The sequence below is a fragment of the Lutra lutra genome, chromosome 12, assembly GCF_902655055.1.
Source record: "Lutra lutra chromosome 12, mLutLut1.2, whole genome shotgun sequence".
NCBI lineage: Eukaryota > Metazoa > Chordata > Mammalia > Carnivora > Mustelidae > Lutra > Lutra lutra.
Window position 1 is genome coordinate 7,967,214 of NC_062289.1, and position 24,754 is coordinate 7,991,967.

At 44.5% G+C, this 24,754-nt stretch overlaps 1 protein-coding gene across 3 annotated transcripts in view; it reads left to right on the forward strand.

Annotated features, from left to right (window-relative positions):
* The window catches only part of CD226 (CD226 molecule), a 75,601-nt gene that overhangs the window by 9,582 nt on the left and 41,265 nt on the right, over positions 1-24,754 (forward strand). The gene's annotated exons all lie outside the window — the stretch shown is intronic.

Sequence of the window (24,754 nt, forward strand, 5' to 3'; positions counted from 1 at the left end):
GGATCTTTACCTTCTGGGGCTGTTTCAAACACTATGGTAGGATTTTCAATCACTGGTCAAAGAAAGGAGAGCCTGCCTCTCCACATAGATGAATTATTCCTGATGGTGTTCTTCTTCTTCTTCTTCTTCTTTTTTTAAGATTTTATTTATTTGACAGAGAAAGAGACAGCAAGAGAGGGAACACAAGCAGGGGGAGTGGGAGCAGGAGGAGCAGGCTCCCCACTGAGCAGGGAGCCCAATGTGGGCTCAATCCCAGGACCCTGGCACCACGGCCTAAGTCAAAGGCAGACGCTTAACGACTGAGCCACCAGGTGCCCCCCATGATGGTATTCTTTTTTTTTTTTTTTTAGTTTTATTTTCCCTGTGATGGTATTCTTAAGCATGTTTTGTCATGATTGTTTTTGATCATTTACATTTTTAAGTAACAGATTGCGGTAATGGGCTGGTGAGAGTATTCCACTTATTTTCAAAACTTGGGGGAAATCCTTTTTTTAAAAAAAAGAACAACAAACTAAAAATGATAGTGAATTTAAAAAATAGTAGCTGTATCTCAAACTAACCTTATATATACTTTTAGTTTTCGGTTTGTGCTTTATTAACGTAGTATCGGGAGTGTAACTCAGAGGGACCGTTGATGGTCTATTTAACGACACAAGACTGGAGCTGGGATCCAGAAATCCTAGTTTGTAGAGTGGGTTGTGAGGCCTTCAGACGGAGTCCTACAAACGCTGATTTCTCTTCCTTGCTGATAGCTGACTACCTTAGAGGAACTTGGTCATTATCTTCTCATTTAACCCCACTGCCCACGTGGATGTGGACATAAGCTTGACTTTGCAGGCAAGGACTTGAAGTGTGGTGAGTTCGCAGACTTCGTGTGTGTCCCGTTGGATAAAACTGCAGCGAGGAATGGGAAGTGACAGCCTGTGGGGCATGGAGCTGCGGGGGCCCTCAGAGGAGGAGGGTCAACCACGGTACAGCCTTGCTGCCCCACCCGCCACGGGCTTTCAGCTCAGGCCTGAGCCGCAACTAGCACAAGCTTATTCTAGCTAAAGGTGCTGTTAATGCAAATTTACGTTAAAGGGTGTGTTAACTTCACACAAGCCTTTCTCAATTGCTATCTGATTGGAGGCGTTAATGGTGAGCATGGCGGCAGGCATTTACTGCTTCCAGGGAAAAGCTGCTGGGTGCCTTGGGCGGTAGGTAACCTTCCAGAGGCGGCCCGTTCGCGGCAGTTTGTGGTGGAAGAGGGATCCCGCTGAAGATTCCTGCAACCCGTGTCTCTGGCCTTACTAGTCGGTTCAAGAGAATGTAGTTAAGCTTATGGCAATGACCCCCACAGGGGGGCCCACCCACCCTACTCCACAATCTACCTTCCACCCGACTGCCTCCTGTGCATGAACCGAATGTCATCTCCTCTGATGCTTCCGAAACACCGTGCTGGAGGTGATGTGCTCCCATCGTGCCGCTGATGGAAGTGCTCAGGGTCATCGACCACCTGGAGGCTGTGATTTGCCCAGTCTCAGCACCCAGAGGAGACCAGTCGATGTTCGCGAAGTGCCAGGAACGAGAGGAAGGGGAATGGAATTCCCGCACAGTGCGCAGGGAGGCTCGAGGACCAAGTCGCACTGGACCTTGAAGATGTGGAGGGTATTTTTCCGAGAGAGACAGATGAGGGAAGGAGAGAAAGTGGAGAGGGAAGTGTTGTAGGGGCACAAGGAAAGTTTGACGTCCACGCAGGATGTGGTTCCCTCTCTGGGCTCTGTGGCCCCTCGCGGTCATGAGAGGTAGCCCGAGAGGAAGAAACGGGGGTGCCTGCACCAGCCATGGGGCTCAGCATGTGCTGTGCTGCGGTCCCAAGGGAGGTTTTATACAGTAGATTCTAGGTTAAAAAAAAAGAAGTTGGAACAGCGCAATGTCACAAAGAGCCTGAGAAGTTAGGCTGGTCGAGATCTTCATTGCCTCATGGGGTCTGAATTTCACTATGGGAAATCCATGGGAAGCTACTGAACATTTTCCAGAGGGAGACACATAATAAACCTACGTTTTTCACCACCAACAAGATTAAATTAATTGTAGCTTATAGGAGGGGAAGAGTTTAAGGTCAGGGTAAAGAAGTAATATTTTATGGGTTGGGGTACTTATCCACTGCTGGTAGGAGTGTACATTAGTATGTGTATTATAGTATTGGTATTGGTAATATTCAGGGTTCTCCTGAGAAACAGAATGAATAAGTTGTATATGTATATAGAAAGAGATTTATTATAGGGAATCGGCTTATGTAATTATGGAGCCTGTCAAATGTGGACCAATAGGCTGGAGTCCCAGGAAGGACAATGGTGCAGATGAAGTCAGAAGGCTTCTGCTGGAGATTTCCCTCTTGTCTGGGGAAGCAAGTATTTTTGTTCTATTCAGGCCTTCAACTGATTAGATGAGGCCCACCCACAGTTAGAAGGCAATCTGCTTACTCAGAACTCACCAGTTTAAATGTTAATCTCATCCAAATGTTTCAGTGAGTGGCACTAGAGAGGAAAATAGGTTCCTCTAATACTGGGGACCCAGAACTGTTGGCAGTGCCAAGAAATCCCCTAATGAGACGGATTCTAAAGACCATGGTGGCCTATGTCTTAATTGGGGCGGCCAACCCAGAATCATCAATATGTGCTTTCCTCTGCCTACTTGTTTGTTTATTAATGTTGGGATGATGTCAGGATTTAAATTTTATTTAAAGCTGGAGAAGGGGCAGTGTCCCGGATCTGGTTTGTGTCAATGTGTTTGCTGATTTGTGGGAGCTGAACCCTCTTATCCTTATTCACTCATCAAGTCTTTATTCAGAACCTACTATATTCGAGATAATGTCAGTGGCTGGAAGCTAGAAAGACGTGGATCTCAGCTCTAAGTGGTATGCAGAGTACTGGGGGAGAGAAGAGCTGTGTGTTGCAAAGTAGAATTAAGGAGTGAGTGCTGTTGCAGGTCGTAAAACAGGATTTACTTTTAACCAGGAGATTCAGGATGGATTCCCTGCAAAGGGGGAATTTAAAGTTAACCTTGAAGGAGGTAGGTCAGAATATTTGGACGTGGGGATGGGTGGAGTAGCATTTTGGGAGAATTGCTTTATTTATTCGTTTATTTTAAAAAAGATTTATTTCTTTATTTCAGACAGATGGGCGGGGGGGCATGAGCAGGGGAGGGGGAAGGGACAGAGGGAGAGAGAGAACCTCCAGCAGACTCCCCATTGAGCTTGGAACCTGGTGTGGGCTCGATCTCAGCACCTGAGATCATGACCTGAGCCGAAACCAAGGGTCAGACACTCAACCAACTGAGCCACCCAGGTGCCTCAGAATTGCTTTAAATATCATCTAGAAACAAAGATAGCTTTGGCTCTGCTTTGCCTAGTTTGCGAGGACATTTTCATTTTGTATAAATGACTCTGACACCACCACCAATAACAATAGCAATGACAGCCAGACCTTCCAAACACACACAACACACCAACAACAAACTTCCAAACACACCACAACAGACGCTGATCAACAATTAGTGCGGTTTCTTCTGGGTCGCAGTTTGTGGCTTAGCTTATCTCCACACGTTGACTTAGTGCTTCAAAAGGCAGAGGAATCTAGATACACGATATGATTATATTTTATTGTCTATTTTTAGCAAAAATCCTTTGATTTCAGCTTTTATCGCTCCCAAATTCAGAAGACAGGAAGAAAATGTATGAAACTGACACTCTCTTGTCTATGAGTGACAGGTGCAGAGTGAGGCAGGGAGGGCTGGGTCTGAAGGATGCTTCTGCCTGTCAGAAGAGATTCCTGACAGGGCTGAGAAGGCCACGGGAGGGGAGGCTTTCTTGCCCTCCTGTGACGAGAGTCACCGCTGCATGCCAACGTGTTTTGTCCTTGTGTGGACTGTGGGTTCTTCCAGCTTTGCCCATCATATACATCTCTATCACTCTGAAGTTGTTTGTTTTTTAAGTGGGCAGAGAAATAGAAAAATAGTTTCAAATTTACTCTTTAAAGAATTAAGACATAAACTCTTTTTTTTAAAGATTTTATTTATTTATTTGACAGAGAGAGATCACAGTAGACAGAGGCAAGCAGAGAGAGAGGGAGAGAGGGAAGCAGGCTCCCTGCTGAGCAGAGAGCCCCATGCGGGACTCGATCCCAGGATCCTGAGATCATGACCTGAGCCGAAGGCAGCTGCTTAACCCACTGAGCCACCCAGGGGTCCCAAGACATAAACTCTTAAGGTGCATTCTTATCAGCTCGTAAATAAGTCATGAAAGTTTTCTTGTATACACACACATACACACATCACACAGACACATAAGAATAAACAATGTTTCTGTAAAATGTTACATTTCAGCAGTTTTTCATTTAAGAAAGAAAAAAATATATAAAATAGTACCTATAAGAAATAGTCAACTGATGAAACAGAAACACTTTAAAGGGTTAGAAATCTCTCTCCTTAATAAAATAAAACAGAATATAAAGAAGTAGATGATAAAGAACGTTTTTAAGACTTGCGAAAGCAAGGTTAGGGTCACTGAACTTCTCAAGGGTGAAACCAAAGGGAATCTGAAAGTGGAGTAGTTACCAGAGCCCACGCCAAGGTTGCTTTTACTGATCTGCTTTCCATTTGCTAAGCCAGGAAAGAGCATGCTTGAAAGCACGTATCACCAGGAGATTCAACAATCAGACTTTCGGGGAACAGCTCTGTAATCAAAAATCAAAAAGAGGGCGCCTGGGTGGCTCAGTGGGTTAAGCCTCAGCCTTCGGCTCAGGTCATGATCTCAAGGTCCTGGGATCGAGCCCCGCATCAGGCTCCCTGCTCGGCCGGCAGCCTGCTTCCCCCCTCTCTCTGCCTGCCTCTCTGCCTACTTGCGATCTCTCTCTCTCTCTCTCTGTCAAATAAATAAAATAAAATAAAAAAATCAAAAAGAGACAAAAAACAGGCCAGAAGGGGCAAACCAGACCTCAAAAAGCAGACAATACTGGATGATAATTACCTTTCACGCTGTAATGGCCGCTCAAGTTTAAGAAACAGGCACAGGTCCCTGTTTGGGTTTTGTGAGAGCAGCGTCCCCGTCCGTCCGTTTCCGTGCGAGAGACCTGCCCTTCCTCTCGTTCCCTCTGCACTCAGTATTGGACACGTGTCCGCCATAGCAACATCCAGAAGAAAACTTTCCTTTAGATTTACTCAAAAATGTTCTCAGGCAAGAAATCGGCTCTGATCTTTGAAACTGTTCTGTTCACTTGCACAAACTCTACCTTTCCTTGAGTAGATATTTTTATTTCTGAGATGACCCTAGGGTAGGGGCAGGTATTTGGCTGAATTTCCTGACGGGAATGAGCTACAAGCTAAAGTTCACGAACAACTGCCCTGTGGCTCTGGAAGATGATGATGATTATTATTTTGAGAGAGAGCGAGTGAGAGCCAGAGCCCCCATGCGAGTGCAGGTGGGGAGAAGGGAAAGGCAGAGGGAGGGGGAGAGAGACTGAATGTTAAACAGGCTCCACGCTCAGCACCCGATGTGGGGCTCCGTCTCACAACCCTGAGATCATGACCTGAGCCCAGACCAAGAGCACGTAACCGGCAGAGCCACGTAGGCGCCCCGTTGAAGGATTTTGTTCGCGTAGGTAGAGGCGTGCAGTTCTCAGGTTTTCCTTTAACTTTGAGTGAGCAGGACAGCTCACACCTCTTCCATCGCCGTCGCCAGCCCTGCTCTGCTCAGGGAGGTGCTGACCGCTGTATGTGGAACATGTGTCCCCCGAGAGTGGGTGCCGGCGCGGGTGTGGGTGCCGGTGCAGGGTGGGGATTGCGGCTTCATGTGTCAGAGCTGTCCCAGTGACTGGAACAGGCCAGCCCACGCAGCTTGGCCCGGACTCCTCCCCTGGACCCTCTCTGTGTCTCTCTTTTTTATTTCTTAAATTCCTCTTATCGAAGGTTGAAAGCTGTAGAAATCACACCTTGTCTTCCAGCACTTTCCCTCCGAATCTTCTCTAGGATTAAAGGGTGGGTGTCAGCGAACCTTCAAAAGACCGTATGGGAATTGGCCCGTTGACAGATCAGAGTCTTTAGTGACTGAGAGTAAAATTACATTTTTGCATTTTGTAAGATAAAAATGGATTTTTGGACGTTGAGAAACGAACGAAAAGGAAATGAAGTATGGCAAGAGAGGAGGAAAAGAGAAGCTCTGAGCTGGTCGGAGGGTTTTTCCCCTTGAGCTCTTGCTCTCCTGTGCGCGGTTCTTTAGCGTTGGTAGAAGAAGACTTGGTTTCCAAGCTACGCTTTTTGCTGCTGGTTTTGGGGTTTCTTTGGTTTTATAGGAAGTGCAGGTTGCAAGCAAGATGGCTTTTCCTTTCCTCTCAGAAAATGTGTGAAGACGTTTAAGATTTTGAAACCATTAAGAATTTTAAGACTATCAAGTCAATCCTTCAGGGATCAACGCGAAATGACTCCCCCGGGCAACATCCCTTCTACTTACACCACCATAGTTTTAATTAAACAACTCCGCTGATGGGGCTTCCGGCACTTCCCTGGAGAGATGATTCACAATCCAATAAATCTCAGTGTGAGAGAATTTTCCCTGACCTCAGCTATTAACCACAACACACATTTTATAAAACAGTCTTCCTCACAATCCGCCCGGAGAGAAAGGCCCCCGTTCCCCTGAAGATTCACGCAGAAAGCCTTCTAAGGACGGAGCCACGATAAGCAATGTTCACGTTCAATAGCACCGTGAATAGCATCCGCGCGTCATCCCTGCCCGCGGCTGTGCGGTGAGGACGGCGGCCGACGAGAGCGAAGTCCGCACAGGGATTCTGCGAACACTTAGCGCCCTCTAACTAGCAGGATACTTAAACATAACGTTCTCGTCTCGCAGACTAGCTCTCAGGACACATTTGTCCCCTTTCTTGGCAGACAACACGAAATGCCGTGTGCTGCCCAAACCGATATTTCCAGAAGAGTTTGGTGAAGGAGCGTGTGTGTATTCCCTGTGTATAGGATGGTTTCCTTCCTGACATACCAAGAACCCAAACCTTTAGGAAGTTTTAGGTCCCCCACCTAATGCATCCCACTAGTGGGCGGAGGACATTTCTCTCTCTTTATAAACTGGAATCACTGAGGGAAGGGCACCACCTTTCATCTGAGAAACAGCCAAGGAATTCAACTACTTTCTCTGAGACAGAGCTTGGTAACGTTCAACTACGTCCCCAGATGAGACGATCGTCCGTCCCGTTGACTTATGACATCATATTTCTCAAAATATCTCTTTAGTATATACAAGAAACGCAGTCGTTCTTGTAAATAAGTGGGTAAATGTAAATAAAGAACATTTATTTGACAGTTAAAATATCTCACTTCTTCCTTCTTTTCTTCTTAAATCCTAGAAATGGTTCCTAAAAGCATAAATATTAAAGAAGGGAGAAAAATTTCTAGTTACTGACATTGTGTTTTTTTGAGCTGACATAGTTTTTGAATTTTTATTCTTAACTATTACTAATTATATTCTTAACTATTAACTACTATGTTTTCAGTGAAAATAGCAGATTTGAACCAAAGGGCATAGTATTAAAAGTTGTTGCTCTAATGACCCTTTGCAGTATTAAAAATCTCTATTATTGGGTGAATATTGATAATAGTAATTTTTAAAATTGTGTAAACCCTTTCTAGATCTAGTAAATAGAAATTTACTGTTTGCTGGGGTGCCTGGGTGGCTCAGTCAGTTAAGCATCTGCCTTCAGCTCAGGTCAGGATCCCAGGGTCCTGGGATTGAGCTGCCCATCGCACATCGGGCTCTCTGCTCAACAGGGAGCCTGCTTCTCCCTCTGTCTCTGCCTGCCTCTCCCCCTGCTTGTTCTCTCTCTCTCATTGTCAAGTAAATAAATAAAATCTTTAAAAAAAGAAATTTACTATTTGCTGTGAGGAAATGATGAAATGAATAAGAAAGTCTTTGTTTTCAGGACATTTATAATCTAATAGGGGAAGTATGTATATACTTGTTAAGAGGCATAGAACAATGTTTTGGGAGTTGAGAGGAGGTGACAGAGATCACTGTCAGTATCGGGGAACCATGGAAAGTGTCTGCACCAGGCTGGAAATCCAGGTACGATTCTAGAAGGAAAGTGGGTCACGAAAATCATCACATAATGGAAATGCTCTTTGCATTTGGAGCATGCAAAACAAAACAAACAACAAACAACAACTTTGGTCACAGCCTTAGGGGAAGGGCAGCAGGTGGGAAGCTTAGATTTTGGACTTCATTTGGTGATTAGTAAGGTTTTCAAAATGTGGAAGTCCCGTGTTGGGCATGATTGCAGCCATGATTTGGAGCCATTACTCTAGCGACTGCATATGGGATGATTTAGAGGAAGGAAAGAAGCAAAATTGAAGACTAAGAAACAGGCAAGAGTAAGAGAAAGGGACCCTGCAGTCTTGACACCAAGCAGGGCTGCCGCCAGCGGTGTAGGATCAACCAATGAAATCTTCACAAAGACTCTGCTCCTTCCTAAGTTACAGACACATCCCCCCCCTCCCCCCCCCCCCCCGGTGTCCCGGCACCTCAAGTTTCTTCTTCCCATTGCCTTTCTCTTTCATTCAACAAATATTTATTGAATATCCACGGTGTGTTGGGGTCTGCATGGGATTGGGGGTACAGTGAGGAAATGTTCCAGTCTCTGATTTCAAGCTCAAGGCTCCTTTGGAATGCCATTCGATGCTTCCTCGAATGCAGGTGTATAGAGCAGGTGTGGGTGGCGATAGGATGCTGGTGGCGGCGGTATGTGTTGGAGAAGTGGCAGCAGAGAGGGGAAACAGGATCATGCAGCAAGCTTCCGAGAACAAAAGATGCTTGAGCTTACTCAAAGGGGAAGATCGGAAACTTCCTGTTTGAAGACTGGTTGTGCTTGCTGCTGGCAGGATGGCATCCCTGCTTGAGGGAATTCGTGCTAATGGTTGAAGCAAAAGTGAGGCCGGCATGCTAGGGAGCCGCAGGAGGCTTAGTAAGGCAGGAGTGTAAATGAGCCCAAAGTGGGTAGTGGAGCCAGGTGGCGAATTAGGAGGGGTGGATAGAGACAGAGAATTTGATCTGCTGCCAGCAGGAGCTCCAGATTGTTGCTTGGAAGGGGTGGGGGCAGTTTTCAGAACACTTGACTTGGAATTACATTTGCCTGAGAAGACCACATTGGTACTTAGGTTGCATTTTCTTTGCAGTGGGATGGGAGTGGGAGCTACAGTTCTAGTTGCATCTCTGTGTCTCTGCTGACACCATTTTCGGGTGCTTTGACTTTATTCTTTAGGCAATGGGGAGCCCTTAGCAATGTTGATTGGGTGAATGGTTTGCAATTTAGGAAGAGCACTGTGAGGAGGCTGTTATGGGGTGAGTTGTGTCCCCCTAAATTCATATGTTGAAGTCTAGACCCTAGTGCCTCAGAATGCGACTATATTTGGAAATAGGGTCTTCAAAGAGGTCAGTGAGATAAAATGAAGTCATTGGAGCCATTTGGAAGATGAGGAAATTAGGATACAGACACACAGAGGCAAGAACATGTGAAGATACAGGGTGAAGAGGGCCACATACAGGCCCAGGAGAGGGGCCCCACTGAATCAAGCATGCTGCCGTCTTGGTCTTGGACTTCCATATTGAAGTCCCCCAGTCTGTGGTCTGTGGTTATGACAGTCTGAGCACAGTGATGCAGAAGCTGTAGTAATGGGCCAGATAAGACAGGAAGTGGAATTAAACCAAGGCAGTGTAACTCGGGGTGAAGCAGAGTGGGGGGTGTTCTTCCTTGTGTAGTTGCCATTATTCTTGTTTCTTCCCTCCCAGAGATTCAGAATTTATATTAAAAAACGACTACAGTTGCCAGAACTTCGGCTCAGGAATTGCTGGAACGTTGTTCCCCTTGCCTACTCAGTTCATTAGGATTTTGTCCATTAGCCACTTCTAGTTCTTGCTGTCATTCTACCCTAATCTGTCCTTTTCAGCATCCCCTTCTCGTCTCCTCCAGATTTGGTGCCCATAGTTGTTTTATCATCTGTCTCTGATTCTCTTAATGTCAAAGTGGCTCTATTTCTACTATCTGTTTTTTCTCCTGCTGCCTATTGTCTGTGTCATTCCTTTACCTCCTTACGCTCTTGGCTCCTTTTGCCTGTGTGAGGCTCATCGCTCTTCACAGAGCATTTCTGGGAGTTCTCGGAGACTAGAATGAAGGGCCTTCATTCACAGAGGAGTTGAGTGCTGGTGTTAGAGTAGATAGTTAGGTTCTAATGGGGAGGTCAGCAACATTATGGCCAGCTATTGGGAGGGTCAGAGGTCTGTCCCGGCTGCATTCCCCCAGAAGCCAGATCAAACTAGACAGGCCCCAAATGGTGGGCATCATGATAGGAACCCCTGAGCAAGAAAGTTAAGCAAGAAAAAAAAAAAAAAAGGCAAAAAATCCTGCTTCTCGCCCCAAGTTGTGAATATTTTGCCCCCTAGTTAACAACTGTTAATAAAAGATAACCCTAACCCAGCTTCCAGGGCACACAGCTCACTCTCTTTCCTGAGCTCACTCACTCTCATATCTCAAGAGCATACTTTCTGCTTTAATAAACATCCCCACTTGTGTTCCTCATCTGCTGTGCTGCGTGTCTGTCCTTGAATCCCTTTTCATGACAAGACCAAGAACCTTTGGTGATTCCTTCAAGTCTGGTTGAGTAAGGACCCAAGGCCCAGGGTCTCCCCAGTTTATTGGGCAACACTGTGTTACTTTAAATTTAGACTTTCTGGAACACCCATGCTGTAGGAATTAGGACTGTAGATCCACATGAGAACTGACTTGCGTATGCAGCCCTACTCAGGGATTTTTCCTTCTTTTTCTTTGTTTCCCAGAGATGCAGGTAAGGTCAGGCTTACTTCCAGTTCATTTGTACCAAGAAGGTATACCCCTCACACACTTCAGCTGGAGGGTCTTCTCTTCAGTTCCCCACCTCAGGTAGACCCTGTGCTTTGACATCCATTAAATGCATCGTGGGAGGCTCAAAAATCAGATTCGAGTTTGCTGAGATTGACAAAGTGTGCCTAGGGCAAAAGGGGCTTGCTTCCATCTTCTTGTTTCTCACTTACATTCTTCCTGGTGAGTACTGTGTTGTCAGATACTCGATGCTTTTAATATTTTTAAAGTAGTTTATCCTACATATTTAGTTGTTTTTTAATAGGAATTTTAGTGCTAATAACGGAGTCTCATATTTTACTAGAAATGAAAGCATCCATATTTCTAAAACATAAATGCAGTCCCTCCCATCACCAAATCTGTTCTGCTCCCAGTCTCTCATTTGAATCAATAATTCCAATTCTCAAAAATGTAAGAGTCATCCTTTAAACCTTATTTTCTCTCATTCTTCTCATCTAAGTAACTAGACTTTCAAAATAAATGTCTCATCTATATATATGAGCCTATATTATAAAGTACTATTATCTCTCACCTTTATGTATTTTTTTAAAAAAAGATTCATCATCTAGATGCTTTCACCTGAAAGTCTGATCTGAGTAACATAGCTCATGATCTTCCAAGAAATATAATATCTGATGCCCCAGTTTTTGGACTCTCGTCTGGACCTGGTAGGACTATGTTTCCAGTTGTCTGGGACTCTGAGTGTAGATAAGAGATGCCTGACCGCCTTCCTTCTTGATTACCTCCAGGTGAGGCGTGCAGTCTTCTCAGACTCCAGGTTTCTGAGAATTAGCTCAGACAATGGGCTATAGAGCAGGAGAGTTGAGAAATGATAGGGTCTCATTATAGACTGGGCGTTGGGTGTCAAGTAGAAGGAGAATTCAAGAATGGTACCAGGAATTACTTGGGGTCCTGGGTAGATAGTGATATCATTCACTGAAAGGGGGAGTATGAGGTGAGAAAAAGGTCTGGAGCGGGGTAGAGGGGTTTGGTTCCAGACATCCAAGGAAGCTCTCTAGTAGGCAGGAGGGTTTTGAGTCAGAGCTCAAGAGAGCAACTGGGTCGGAGATGTACGCGTGGTGAAGGCATGGGTGTGCACGGGTGTGCATGAGTGTGCCCAGTGAGCTTTGGCTAACGGTCTTTTACATAAATGACTAGTGATTATTGAATGTTTGTTCTTTGGCAGCTCTGGGCAAGGTTCGAGAGGCTTTACATGGATTCTTTCATTTAATCCTCACAACATCTCTATCAAGTACATAATGATAATAAGACAGAATTAGAAGAATGAATTAAAACAGAGAGCGAAGGACAAAGTATGGTGAGCGTAAGAAAACAAAGCACTTAGCACAGAAGGGTGACCGCTAAAACACCGGACGTGTACATACGCAGATGACAGGGACATTTTTAGACCCAGAGATGCCTCCCTGTCCACATCAGAGTGTGCAGGTTAGCGGCCCCTGAGACCCATCCCATGTGATCGGAGGTCTTCTGGAGATTGAAAATACTCATAAACGTCCGGAGGGGCTGTCAATACGACCTGAGTTTTCTGCTCAGCAGCATTTTCTAGGCTGAGTAGCAGCTGCCTTTTCTGACTCGTAAATTCCTAAGTTTCTCACAGTCCCCGCCTTTCCCTATTATTATACCCTCTGGCTTCAGGAATTTCTGTTACCTTCCCAGACCCTGCAAATTTGCACCCATCATCTACTCAGTTACTCCCTAGTCCTATTAAAAATGCTTTTTGGAGTCTTCTCAGATTGGTCCTTGCATACATTCCAACTTGTCCCTTGTGTATTCTTCTTTCAGCCAAACTGGGTTACGTTTCAATTCCTGAAGCATCATCCATATTCCTGGATTTGTTGTCTTTGCTTGTGCCTTTTCTTCCCTTAAATACTCTTCCACTCCATATACTACTTATCCTTCAAGGGACAGCTAAAGAAACCTTGCCCCACTCCTAAAATGGGAAACAATGTCTCCTCTCCACTCCCCCAGATGTTGTTTGTGGCTACCTTTTAATTAATATGTTGTTGTTCTTGTCTTCCGCCTGTGGTTACCATGTCAGTTTCTTCACTAACCACCCCCCCACCAAACACCCCTCTGCCCCATCAGTTGGAGGCAGATCATATCCCGTTACCCTTGATCCCAACAATATTGGACACTAAATGCTCTGCCTTTAGGAGACTTGGCTCCATAAAACAGCAAAAGAATAGGGGTGAAGGGAGGGAAGTGGTACTTTCCCTGAAAACTGCCAGCATTAACTAATCAGCACTTGGAAAGCTGCTAACTCCAGATACAATTAAGTGGAACAGAGCGACGTCTTCTGAATTAGCTTCCAGGAAGTATAAAGCACTTTCCTGAGTGGTAACAGATGTATAGCCCATTGCATGTAAAACATAGCTTGAAGTAGTTTTCAGTGGAGATTTATTTCTCTAGATAGCTTAATTATTTGTACTTAACTTTATTTAAAAAAAACAAGTGCAGTGGGCTTTCCCCCCTAAGTACACTCCTCCACGTGGCATTCGTTGAAATGTGTCTATCATGTTTCCTCACAATTCATAGCTCACTGAGATGCCCTGGTAGCTGCTCCCGCTAGTTTGTTACGTCCTCACCCAGAATGGTGTGTCATTTGCAAGGTTTTGTTGTGGATCTCTATTAGCACGTTCTTTGTGAATATATTAAGCTTAGTACATCTATGTTCATGGAGGCATTATTTGCAATAGCCCAAACGTGGAAGCAACCATCCTTCCATTCATGGAAGGATGAATGGATAACAAAATGCATAGACACACAGTGGGATATTATCCAGCCCTAAAAAAGGAAGGACACTCTTTTTTTTTTTTCTAAGATTTTATTTATTTATTTGACAGAGAGAGATCACAAGTAGGCAGAGAGGCAGGCAGAGAGAGAGGAGGAAGCAGGCTCCCCGCTGAGCAAAGAGCCCGATGTGGGGCTCGAACCCAGGACCCTGGGATCATGACCCGAGCTGAAGGCAGAGGCTTTAACCCACTGAGCCACCCAGGCGCCCCAAGGAAGGACACTCTTAACCCATTACAACGTGGTTGAACCTTGAGGATATTACTCCAAGTGAAATAAGCCAGTCACACGAGTACAAATCCTGCATGGCGCCTTTTATGCGAGGTGCCGAGAGTCACCAAATTCATAGAAACAGGAAGTGGAATGACGGTTGTCAGGTAGTGAGGGCTCGGGGAGTGGAGAGTTGCTCAAGGGGTATGGAATCTCAGCTTTGTAAGATCAAGAGTTTTGGAGTTTGGTTGCACAATGATATGTGCTGACTTCCTGTTACTGACGTGCACACTTAAAAATGGCTAAGATGGTAAATTTTATGTTATGTGTATTTTGCCAAAATTAAAAAAAATTCATTTGTGTAAATATATGTAAAATAGTGAGTTTAGTTACAGGATTGATTCCCAGGAGATTTCACTTTTCACAGTTTTCTATTTAGAGAAATTCCTATCGATTTGTCTTCATGGCAGTAAGTACAAAGACGGGTATGTTGACAGAGAATTTTGAGTTCTGGTTCTGTCCATCTAACTAGTCCTGTGCTGTTTGGAAAGTCCCTTCATCTTTTTGAGCTTCAGTTTACTCATATATAGAGCGGCAATAGTAATATGTACTTTATGGGCAGGCTCGAGAATGAATAAGATAACGTATGCAGGCAAGGGCCGGTGTGGGTACTTAGCACGTAGCAAGTACTCAAGACATGGTGGTTCCATTGAGTCCCCTTTTCACCTTCCCTAAGGAATTGGATATTCTCATTCTGTGAACCTTCAAGAATATTTCCGCAGACACATATTAGCAGTTACCACTTCCCTGTACTCTATTAGGATCTGACGAGGGAGATGATAGAGCTCCTGCCCACAGAAGGGGAGAAAAGTAGATATTATATCACTGTATGACAGATGCTCTGACGGGGAAAACTGCCCCAAGGGGGGTTATTAGAGCCCATAGGATGACCATTGTCATTCTTCATTGTTCAGCTTGGGGAGGAGAGAGGGGCGTCTGACAACTAAAGGAGGAACAGGAACAGGATAAGTGTGTCCTCTGCAACAGGAATAGCATGTGCAAAGGTCCAGAGTAAAGAGAATGCACGGGGTACCTGGAATGGGAGCCCATTATCTTGAAATGTAAGATACAACAGGTAAAAGTGGAGAGGCAAACAGGGGCCAAACACTCAGTGGTTTTCTGCCAGGGACTGAGAAGGTACTGCAGGCTTGGTAGGAGAGAGAGATCAGACGGATTGGATGAAGGGAGTGGTTTGAATGGGAGCAGGACTGGAGAGAGGGAGGCTGGGCTGGAGGCTATTTTGCTAATACAGGCGGGAGTGAACTGTCAGGGGACGAGGACAGGGCACTGGGGAGAGGTAGTACAAGTTCCAGAGATACTGAGAAGGTAGAATTGACAAGATCCAGCAACTGGCTGGATGAGTGGGGAAGGGAAGAGAAATTAAGATTGATAATGTGTTTCTGAAGAGTGGAGAGAATGGGAAAGAGCCACTTGGGAGAAGGGAATACGGCTTTGGGGTACGTGCAAAGAGGAAATTAAAAGCATTGAACATCTAAATAAGTTCTGTCCACGTGTTCGCTTTTGCCACAAGATGTACATACTCCGGGAATTCCAGGAGGTGACTTAGGTGTTCCTTTTCTTTGCAGAGATCATGCTGTAGTGCCCATCCCGGTCCACACCTGCTTAGGCACCTGCTGCTGTTCTCGGCACCTGTTCTCAGTTTTCTAGACAGCACCGAGTCTCAGGGGCTTTAATTGCCTTCCCATAACTAGGGTAGCCCTGTGGGATGGTGCCATTGCACCGGTGCTTGTTCTGAAGTGTGGCAGCCGACTGCAAATGCCAGACACACATTTGGTCAAAGAAGTTGACTTGTCGTGTCTGCAGAGCAACTTGAATGCAGGTTCCCTTTCCCTGATGGGATCATCTTGTCCACTTCCAGGTTAAGTCCTCATCATTTCTTTAAAGTCACATGGTGCGTATCTGTGCCAGTAGAAAAATTTGGAAATTCCCTCACAGTTTCATAAAGGTAGAGCCACATAATTCCTTCAGTGTCCTTGTCATTTTCTTTTTATTCTCTGCGACACTGTTGTTGTGCGTGCTGTTTTCAAATGCTGGAAGTTTCTCTCACTCACTTTCTCTCTTTGATATAGTTAAAAACTTTTCAGTATTTATTTTGGAGTCTTTTGCAAGATGTTTTTCAAATACCCCTTTGGCCTAGTTACTTATTTGTACCTCTGGGCTTCCTCCTCTCCCCAGCTGAATGGTCTTTTGTTTTCTGGCGATACCTTCATCCTACTGTGGCCCTTTGCCTTTGCCAGGGTAGCCATGAGGGGTTTTATTTCAAGCACCTGGCCCTTTAGATCTCTAGCATATATTTTCCCTAGACTTTCAAAAAGGTGTTTTTCAGAAGTCTTCGGGTTTCTTCTGGGATTTTTCCCTTTTCAACTGTACCTTTTATTTTTTTAACCAGAATATTTGCATTTTATGATCGTTTCCATTTGTAATTATGCAAAATTTCCAATGACTTCTTTTTTTTTTTTTTGACTTTGCCTTTCTAGTTAGAATTGCCTGTAGTCATTTTGATCATGAAAGGTGCCTCGAAGTGCATAACATATGTTCTGTGCCGTTCCACAGTGCAGTGATTTCAAGGTATTTTTCTTTCTTGCGGATTCAAGGACAAGGTGTATGTGCAATCCCAACGTAGTGGGTCCACACATTTCTCAGAGGAGAAATTCGAGATTGAGTACAGACAAAGCTAAGGGGTCCACCAGTTTAATTTCAGTCTGCTCCATTTGGGGTAATGTTCCCCTCTTAGCTTTCTAGTATTTACTAGAAGGGCTACAGAACAACCCAAGAAGCTAGCGTCCTCCTTGTAGAAATTTGAAGTGTCTCTAGCAGCTGTGTATTGAGACATGATTTCTGCAGATGCCGTCCTTTATAAAATGGTAGCATGTCTATCCTCTGGAAACATTGTTTTTTTAGTCTGAAGGCACAGTCCTCCATTGATTTTTATTGATTAATCTCTTTCCACCCTGAATCAGATGTGTCACTTATGTCAAGCTTGTCACTTTCTTTTTTTTTTTTAAAGATTTTATTTATTTATTTCACAGAGAGAGATCACAAGTAGGCAGAGAGGCAGGCAGAGAGAGAGATAGAGGAGGAAGCAGGTTCTCCGCTGAGCAGAGAGCCTGATGCGGGACTCGATCCCAGGACCCTGAGATCATGACCTGAGCTGAAGGCAGAGGCTCAACCCACTGAGCCACCCAGGCGCCCCAAAGCTTGTCACTTTCTTGCAAGTTTTTCATCAATCTACTTAATTTTTTAGGCCTCCAGGATTTGTGGGGGTGCAGTTACAGATTTCAACTGGTCATTCCCCAGATAAGGAGTGTGACAGAGACTTCATTAGCAAACAGCACATGTTGAGAAAGGCCAGAGCTGATAGGGCAAAGCGGGCATAAAGGAGATGCACCTTTCACAGCGGCTGTTGAGAGGTTTGAGGGACCGGGCGTTGGGTGGAGTTCTAGTCAGCCAAGAGTGCAGCCCTCCCGGATTTACCCACCCTGCTCCCTGAAGCCTCACTTACTGTGGCCAGGGGACCCTCCTTTCCAGCATTTTGCTGAATTTTCCTCTCTCATTACCGTATTTCCTATTAAGGGCCGCTGAGTCTAATGCTCGCTCTCACCACTTTACACCTGTGTGGGGATGGGTGGGCTGAGAGGGGCTCCGTTCCCAGGCACGTGTCTTTAGCACCGCATGGCCTCCAGCACTACAGACCCCTCCTGGGTCTGTTCCTGGCTTTATGGGGTTAGTGGAGAGAGGAATCTCGAACCCTGTTGAAGTCCAGCATTTCTAAGTCAGATCTTGGGCACCTCAACACGAATTGTTCCTTTTACCCTAGTCAGGTTTAGTAAGGCCCTTCTTGAGACTGAAATTATTTCTCAGCCCTTATTATATTTGTATCCTGTGTTAAAAATGAAAATGTATCCTTCTTACTTAGAATAGACTAAACATCTTGCAACAGATTTGCTTTAGCTCCAATGCTCTTATAAAAACCTCTGAACATTTATTTTTCCAGCTTTGTATATGTCTTAGTGCTCCAAATAGTAAGTAATAACTTGTCATTCATTATGGGGACTTTCTTATGTTTGATATAATTGGTAATAATGGGTAATAAAAACTGAGGATTCTCAGTACTCCGTTAAGTGTAGTTATGCAAAGACAGAAATGGGATCTTGTTTTTAATTTGCATGCACGCACACACACACACACACACACCCCCCACCCAAACCATATTAAAGCAAAAAACCTGGAGAAAAGAGCTCTTTAGGGCAATAAGAGTATAATCGGGAATATCATGGAAGCAAATTATGCCAAATAGCACTGGACAAAGTCTGGAGTGTGTAAGCCATACAATGCTTGTGTCTTCAACTTTGACTAACAGTCACTTAAATTGACTAATGAGTAGACAAGTCCTATAAGGTCATATTCAAAATATAAGGGAAAGTGAGGAAGGCTTCCTGAGGCTTCCTGTCAGCCACACGTTCTATTTAATGTGCACGGTGGCTCAGCCAGGAGGAGGAATTGCTGGCTTATTAAGGAAATTGGGTTGGGAAGGTGAAAGCCTTGGTATCCTTCCTATATGAGAGGATAAGAAGCAACTCCTGTCCCGGGGACGCTCACAGCATAATGGCACACACCAAGGTGTGTTGATGCCTCACATCACCAAGGTGTCAATGTCCAGAGGGGACAACGACAAGGCGAAAACCGTATCTTTGTGACCAAGTTGGAGAAGGCTTCACGGAAGATCACCTTCATGGAGGTCTTCAGGGTGAATGAGAGTTTTAGGGAGTCCAGCAGACAGGACAGCCTGCACGGAGATGGAGAGGAGTGGACATGAGTGGTAAACACATGGGGCCTTGAGTGGCCTGGTGAGCACGGGCATTACGGGTCATGGACGGACATGAGGACAGGGTTGATGAGGGCAGAGAGAGAGCTTGCAACAGCTTGTGTTTGCATGAGGCGCTACGGAGCGAGAGGTGTTGAAACTGAGGGTCAGATCGGATTTCCAACTAGGAAAGAGTGCTCTCCCAGAGGAGAGATGGGTATAAATTCTCATGGTCTCAGCATGAAAAACAAATGCATCTTAAGACAGAGGAGACAGATTATATGTAGATGAAGAAAGCACAAGGGAACATGGCTGACTTACACTATACATGTGAGATCACGTTTTGATTTATAGGGTTCCAGAATGAGTAGTCTGGAGTTGCCAATATAGCAGCAATGATGGGCTCCCTGATGTACAGCTACTCTTCTGGTGCATAGTGGGCCTTTGGTTCTTTGGTTTCAGACACTGAGTCAAATTTCTGGGTTCAAGTACTGACTCCACTTCCACTATCCCTGACTTTGTTACCCTGTCTTTAGAATGAGCATAGTAACGGTGCCAGCAATGTAGGATAGTTTTGAAATTCATATCCCCTGGGAAGTATTTGTCACAGCTCGTGTCAAACTATAAGCACCTGGTATGTATTACATATTACTATTAATTGGCCAAAATAACCAAAGTTATTTTCTTTTGAAGAATTATGAGTAACACTATATTTAGAGAAAAATAAAGAAGAATATACCAAAGTTGTTTTCTTTTGGGGAATTATGAGTAGTGCTAAATCTATAGAGAGAAATACAGAGGAACTATCTTTCGAGAAAATACAAAGGAGAACAGTAAAGATTTCTCAGATATGAAAATGAAGAAAAGGAAACATTAGTGGGCCGAGAAGCGATGCCATGTGGTAAACTGCCCATAGCATTCTTTTGTCTTGTATCTGAATGGATAGTTGATGGTAACAGGAGGTATGTTTTCTGAGGAAAACTCCTGAGTTTCAAAACACATGAAGTGGAGGACCATAAATTTGAAGAACAGAGAGAGACAAGGAGGTCGGCACCTTTGGTCGCAACCAGTGGAGGGCGAGAAACAGGTTCATTTGCAGAGGCTTTCCGAAGGGAAGCAAAACAGTTAGGATCCCCTGCTTCCACCCTTCCCGTATAGGCTTGAGTCTATGTGAAAGTCTATGAAGAAAAGTGGGCAAAGGTGAGGGAGGTCGTGCTCCTTACGGAAACAAACTGTCCCTTTTTTTGAGAGAACTTAATTTTTTAAATCCTCGTGCAGTGGCTGGTGCTACTCAGCTGACTCCCTGTCCTCTCACTAGTACTTACAATTCAGTCATGATAAACAGTTCTTTTTGTTAGACTTAATAATCCTTCCCTGAATGGTTCGGTAAAATAAGAGGAAAATATGCTTTGCAGCGGGCCATTTATTTCACACCGAGATAATATGCTTTGTCTCTTCAGCCTTTATTCTCAAAACTTGGATAAGCTTCTTGCCTTCCCTTCTTTCAAACAGTAACGTCATTAGCTTTCTCTTGCTACCATACATGATTTGAAGGGTTTCATCTACCTTCCAAGTGATCCCTTAAATATTGTGGTAAAAATGGAATGTTTTGTCTTACATGATAGAATTCCCTGGCTCAAGGCTTCTCTCTCAATATTTTAGATATTCTTTGTAGCCGTCTAAAAGGTCGATTTTCTTTGTCCCCTTTGTTTGGAAAAAGCTCCCCAACAGCTTTTCTGGAATGTTCGAACTGCTCAGGTTTCTCCAGTCCTCTTCCTCACCTTGAGCGTAACAGAAGCAGAGAGGCCGCAGCCAGTTTTCGGTCGTCCTTGAGAAATGAAGCAGCAAATTAGCCGAGATAATACCCAATGCTCACCCGAATCAGTGGCTGAAGCCTCTACAGCCAAGACGCTTACTGTCTTAACCTTTTTCTGTGTTTGGCATTTCTCACCCTTTTGCTCTTTTCTCCGGTTTTGGATCCTCCAGCAGCTACATGATTTCTCAAATGCTCCGTTTTTCAGTTTCTAGCCTTTGGGGAGACTTCCCATCCCCGGCCCCCCCCCCCCCATTGCTTCCATGGCCATGGCCTTGGCCGTGACCACGCAGAGCTCAGCAGCCAGTGACGTCCCACTGTCCTGCTCAAACATTCAACCTACAAAGCGGAGTCCAAGCGAATGCGCCCACCTTCTGGGCCTTCCACCTTCCACCGGATTTCCGCGAGTTCCCTGCGCCCAGCAGGTGTTCCAGATGGCTGCCTCCCCCGGTGGCTTTGCTCGGTCCGCAGGAGACCTTGCTCCTCTGCGGGGACGCGCTCCCGGTGGTGCGTCCCGGCTCCGAGCTCACAGCACGGCGCGGGGTGTAATTCTCGGCCCCTCTCGGGGCGCCGGGCGGGCCAGCTCCTGAGCTCTGTGAGGACGGGGACACGCTGTCTGATGTGCCACTGTATCCCTGACATCATTTTCAGCCCCTCTCGCAGAGGAGGCTCGGATGAACTATTTTATGCTGAATTAGTGACTGAAGCCAGTGACTTTTTGTAAGTTCCCGAAGGGGCGGGGACAGGTCTCGCTCATTCTGTCCCGTGAATACTGCTTCACACCTCATGTCACAACAGACTCTTAGGGACTGATTTGCTCGATTCACTCACCTCAGTGTTAAAAACTGTCTCGGAAAGTTGTTTCAGCGTATTGTTAAGTCGAAAAAAACACGTAGTTTGGGAAAGAGACCGGTACCACCATAGTAAGAAAAAAGAAACACCATTGTGTGTGACTGAGCAGGTAAAATTCAAAATATTTACTGTGATTATTTTGGAGATTGGCATCATGAGTGATTTTTATCTTCTTCTTTTGGCTTACATGAATTTTCTAATTTTTCCACACCAGAAAAAAACAAAGCAAAACAGAACAACCTGCAAATAGTCGGTAATGCATGAGACTGTCCTGGGGTGCCCTTCCCTCCCCGTGTGGTGTTGGGTCTGGGGCAGTGTAGACTCTGTCCGATACTCCTCGAACAGTCAGGTTTTGCAAGGGGTCAACGTGCTATTAAAGTTTGAATGCAGGGACTCTTGGCGATTGTCATACTCTTTTTCTTTTTTTTTTTTTTTTTCCCAAGAGAATCCAGACTTTCTCCCTGCTACTTCAAAGCACAGTTACCCATGGATTAATTATTAGAGTGGAGCCCCAGCCTATGATCTTTTTCAATACTATTTTCCCCAACAAGTGGTATGAGGAATTAAAACCATGTTTGTACACAAAACCCAGGGCATCCCTGATGTTCTGGATAATGAGATGAGAGCGACCACTTGGGAAAGGGAACCCAAACTACCAAGGTGAGGAAACATGTTAATCCTCTGTTTTACTTTTAAAAACTAACCACCATATGAGAGGAGTATCTTAGGAGTTGGGCTATGAGCAGAGGAAAATTTGGTTAAAATATGGGCATAAAATGAGGGGGTGGTCTGAGTTAGTCTGAGGAGGAGAAGTTATCTGGAAAATCTTAGCGGAGAAATCTGCACCTGACTCCCAGGCCAGGGCGGTGGGTGGGGGGGGTGGAAGGAGAGTGATGCTGAGAGAGGGAGCGACCCAGTCTGGACTCGGGGGCAAGTCTGGGTGTGTCTTGAGAGGAAGCTCAGGGTCACGGTGAGCAGTGCAGCGACGTTGAACTGCGGTGAAACTGGGGTTTATGATATGTGCTAAGAAGTCTGAATTTTATCATAAAGGATTTGGGGGTACATTCAAGAATTTTCAGTTAGGGACTTACAGAGCCAGATCTGTGTTTTGCAAAGACTGCTCCGGCTTTATGACAGGGACACAGGGAAGTGCGGTGGGCACGAGCAGGAGAACTATTGCCAGGCTGGTGCTCCATCCCAGGGCAGAGGTGACAAGAAGAGCCCGAGAGAGTGGAGTGCGGAGAAGTGGGTAGAGCTAAGGCCCTTGCGGGAGAAAGGGCGACGGAACATGGAGGTGAGTTAGCTGAGAGGGTAGGTGGGGGTGGGGGGGTGGTAGCAAAGGCTGGTGCGTCGTGCTCTGAGTGCACGTGGGGATGTATTTGTCAGCTGGAGGTCATCAGAAGGATACCATGTTGCAAAGGTTCAACATTTACATGCACAAAATTATATTGTTATTTTGGCATCTCTTAAAGCTAAATGGATAGGAATAAAATGAATGCTCATTAGGTACATATATTGAATAGAAAAATCTTTTCTGGTATTCTCTTATATACAGAAGGCATTAAAATTATGGTTCATGCCCTCAGATAGGGTTATACCTTAGTTGATGAACTGTTTACTCGTTATAGTAAATGAAGGTCTCTAGTTCACTGGGAATGACTCATTTTGTGGTTTGATGCTTATCTAAAAATCAGGAAAATACACTCTTTCATTACTCTATGAATCAAACATATTGTTCCTAGTTGAGATGATAAATGTTTTGAATTATAGCTTTCTGGAAAACATTTTGTTTCATACAGATTAGTCTGACAGCCTATTTTTTTAAAACCTTTTATTTTTAACTTTTAAAGAAGATACATTTTATTTTCAGAGTTGAAATAATATTTGGGGAGAGGTATAGTGGGGAGGGGCAGATGGTCAATGTCATCTTAGAATTTTTTCCTAGGGCTAGTGTATTCTTAAAATGTATTTAAATTGGTTTTGTTTTATAATTTTATATGATTTTATTTTTTTTAAGATTTATTTATTTATTTTAGAGAGAGAGAGAGAAAGTGAGCACACGTGAGCAGGAAGGGCAGAGAAGAGGGAGAGAGAATCCCAAATCTCCCCTGAGCCCAGGGCCCAATATGGAGATTGGTTGACATTGATCTCATGACCTTGAGATCACGACCTGCACCAAAACCAAGAGCCTGACGCTCCACCAACTGAGCCACACAGGCGCTCCTATCGCCTATGATTTTCTAAGTAGCTATGTACTAAATTAATCTTTCCCTGAAATAAGCAGTGAGGTTTTTGGTTTTATTTGTGGTGTGTCATAAACAACTCACAAATCACCATTTTGGTGGTTATCTGTGGTTGCTTAAGCCACCAGTGATTTATTTATATGCATCACTTAGACGCCGGATTTAAGCCTGTGAGTAAATTATTTTTGCAGTTGAATACAATCGCATCTATTGACAGGCAAAAAGATGCCTTATTTTCCTAACCGTTACTCTATACAATCTAGCTCTGAAATGAAGTAGTTTAAGTGGGATAAACCTCACCTTGATTGAGGCACATTAGGGTGTATTAGTAATTGCCGCCATTGGCTCAGACACATCCTGTGATTAGACTCTGATCCCCCAATTTTATGGCTTTTTGTTTTGTTTTGCTTTTAAAAGGCAAACCCATAAATGTGATAAATGTAATTCCAAGATAATGGAGTTGGGAAGCCATTACTGAAGGCAATTTTAGAGGAAAATGGAGAGTGTAAAATGATGACTTTAAAATATTTAAAATTATGGAGGTGGAAATTAAATTGCAGACTTCGGAGAGAAGTGTGTACCGTGCAGGGGAAATGGAAGTCATCCCTAATTTAGGGGAAGAATTTACAGTGAGATAAAAAGCCAGAGAGAATGGCAAATGTGGAGTTTAAATATTTTAAAAGTAACCATTTCAATTAGTTCCTGCATTTAAAAAATGGCATGCAGCAATAGGGCATACAAATTCATAAGGGGCCATATTTATCTAAGCTCTTCCCGACCTTGCTTCAAACAGCGTATTTGAAAACTCAGTGTAATCTGAAAAAAAATTTTGTTTCTTTTTCTATTTCATCTTTGCTTTTGGTGTTTACATGTTTAATGTTGTCCTTAGATGAATTCTAGCAAACGGAGATCTACGGCACAATAGAAAGCACCCTGGGGTCTTTGGTTAGTGACATTAACATGGGGTTCATTTATTAGATTAAAATACATCGTATGGTCTCTCTGG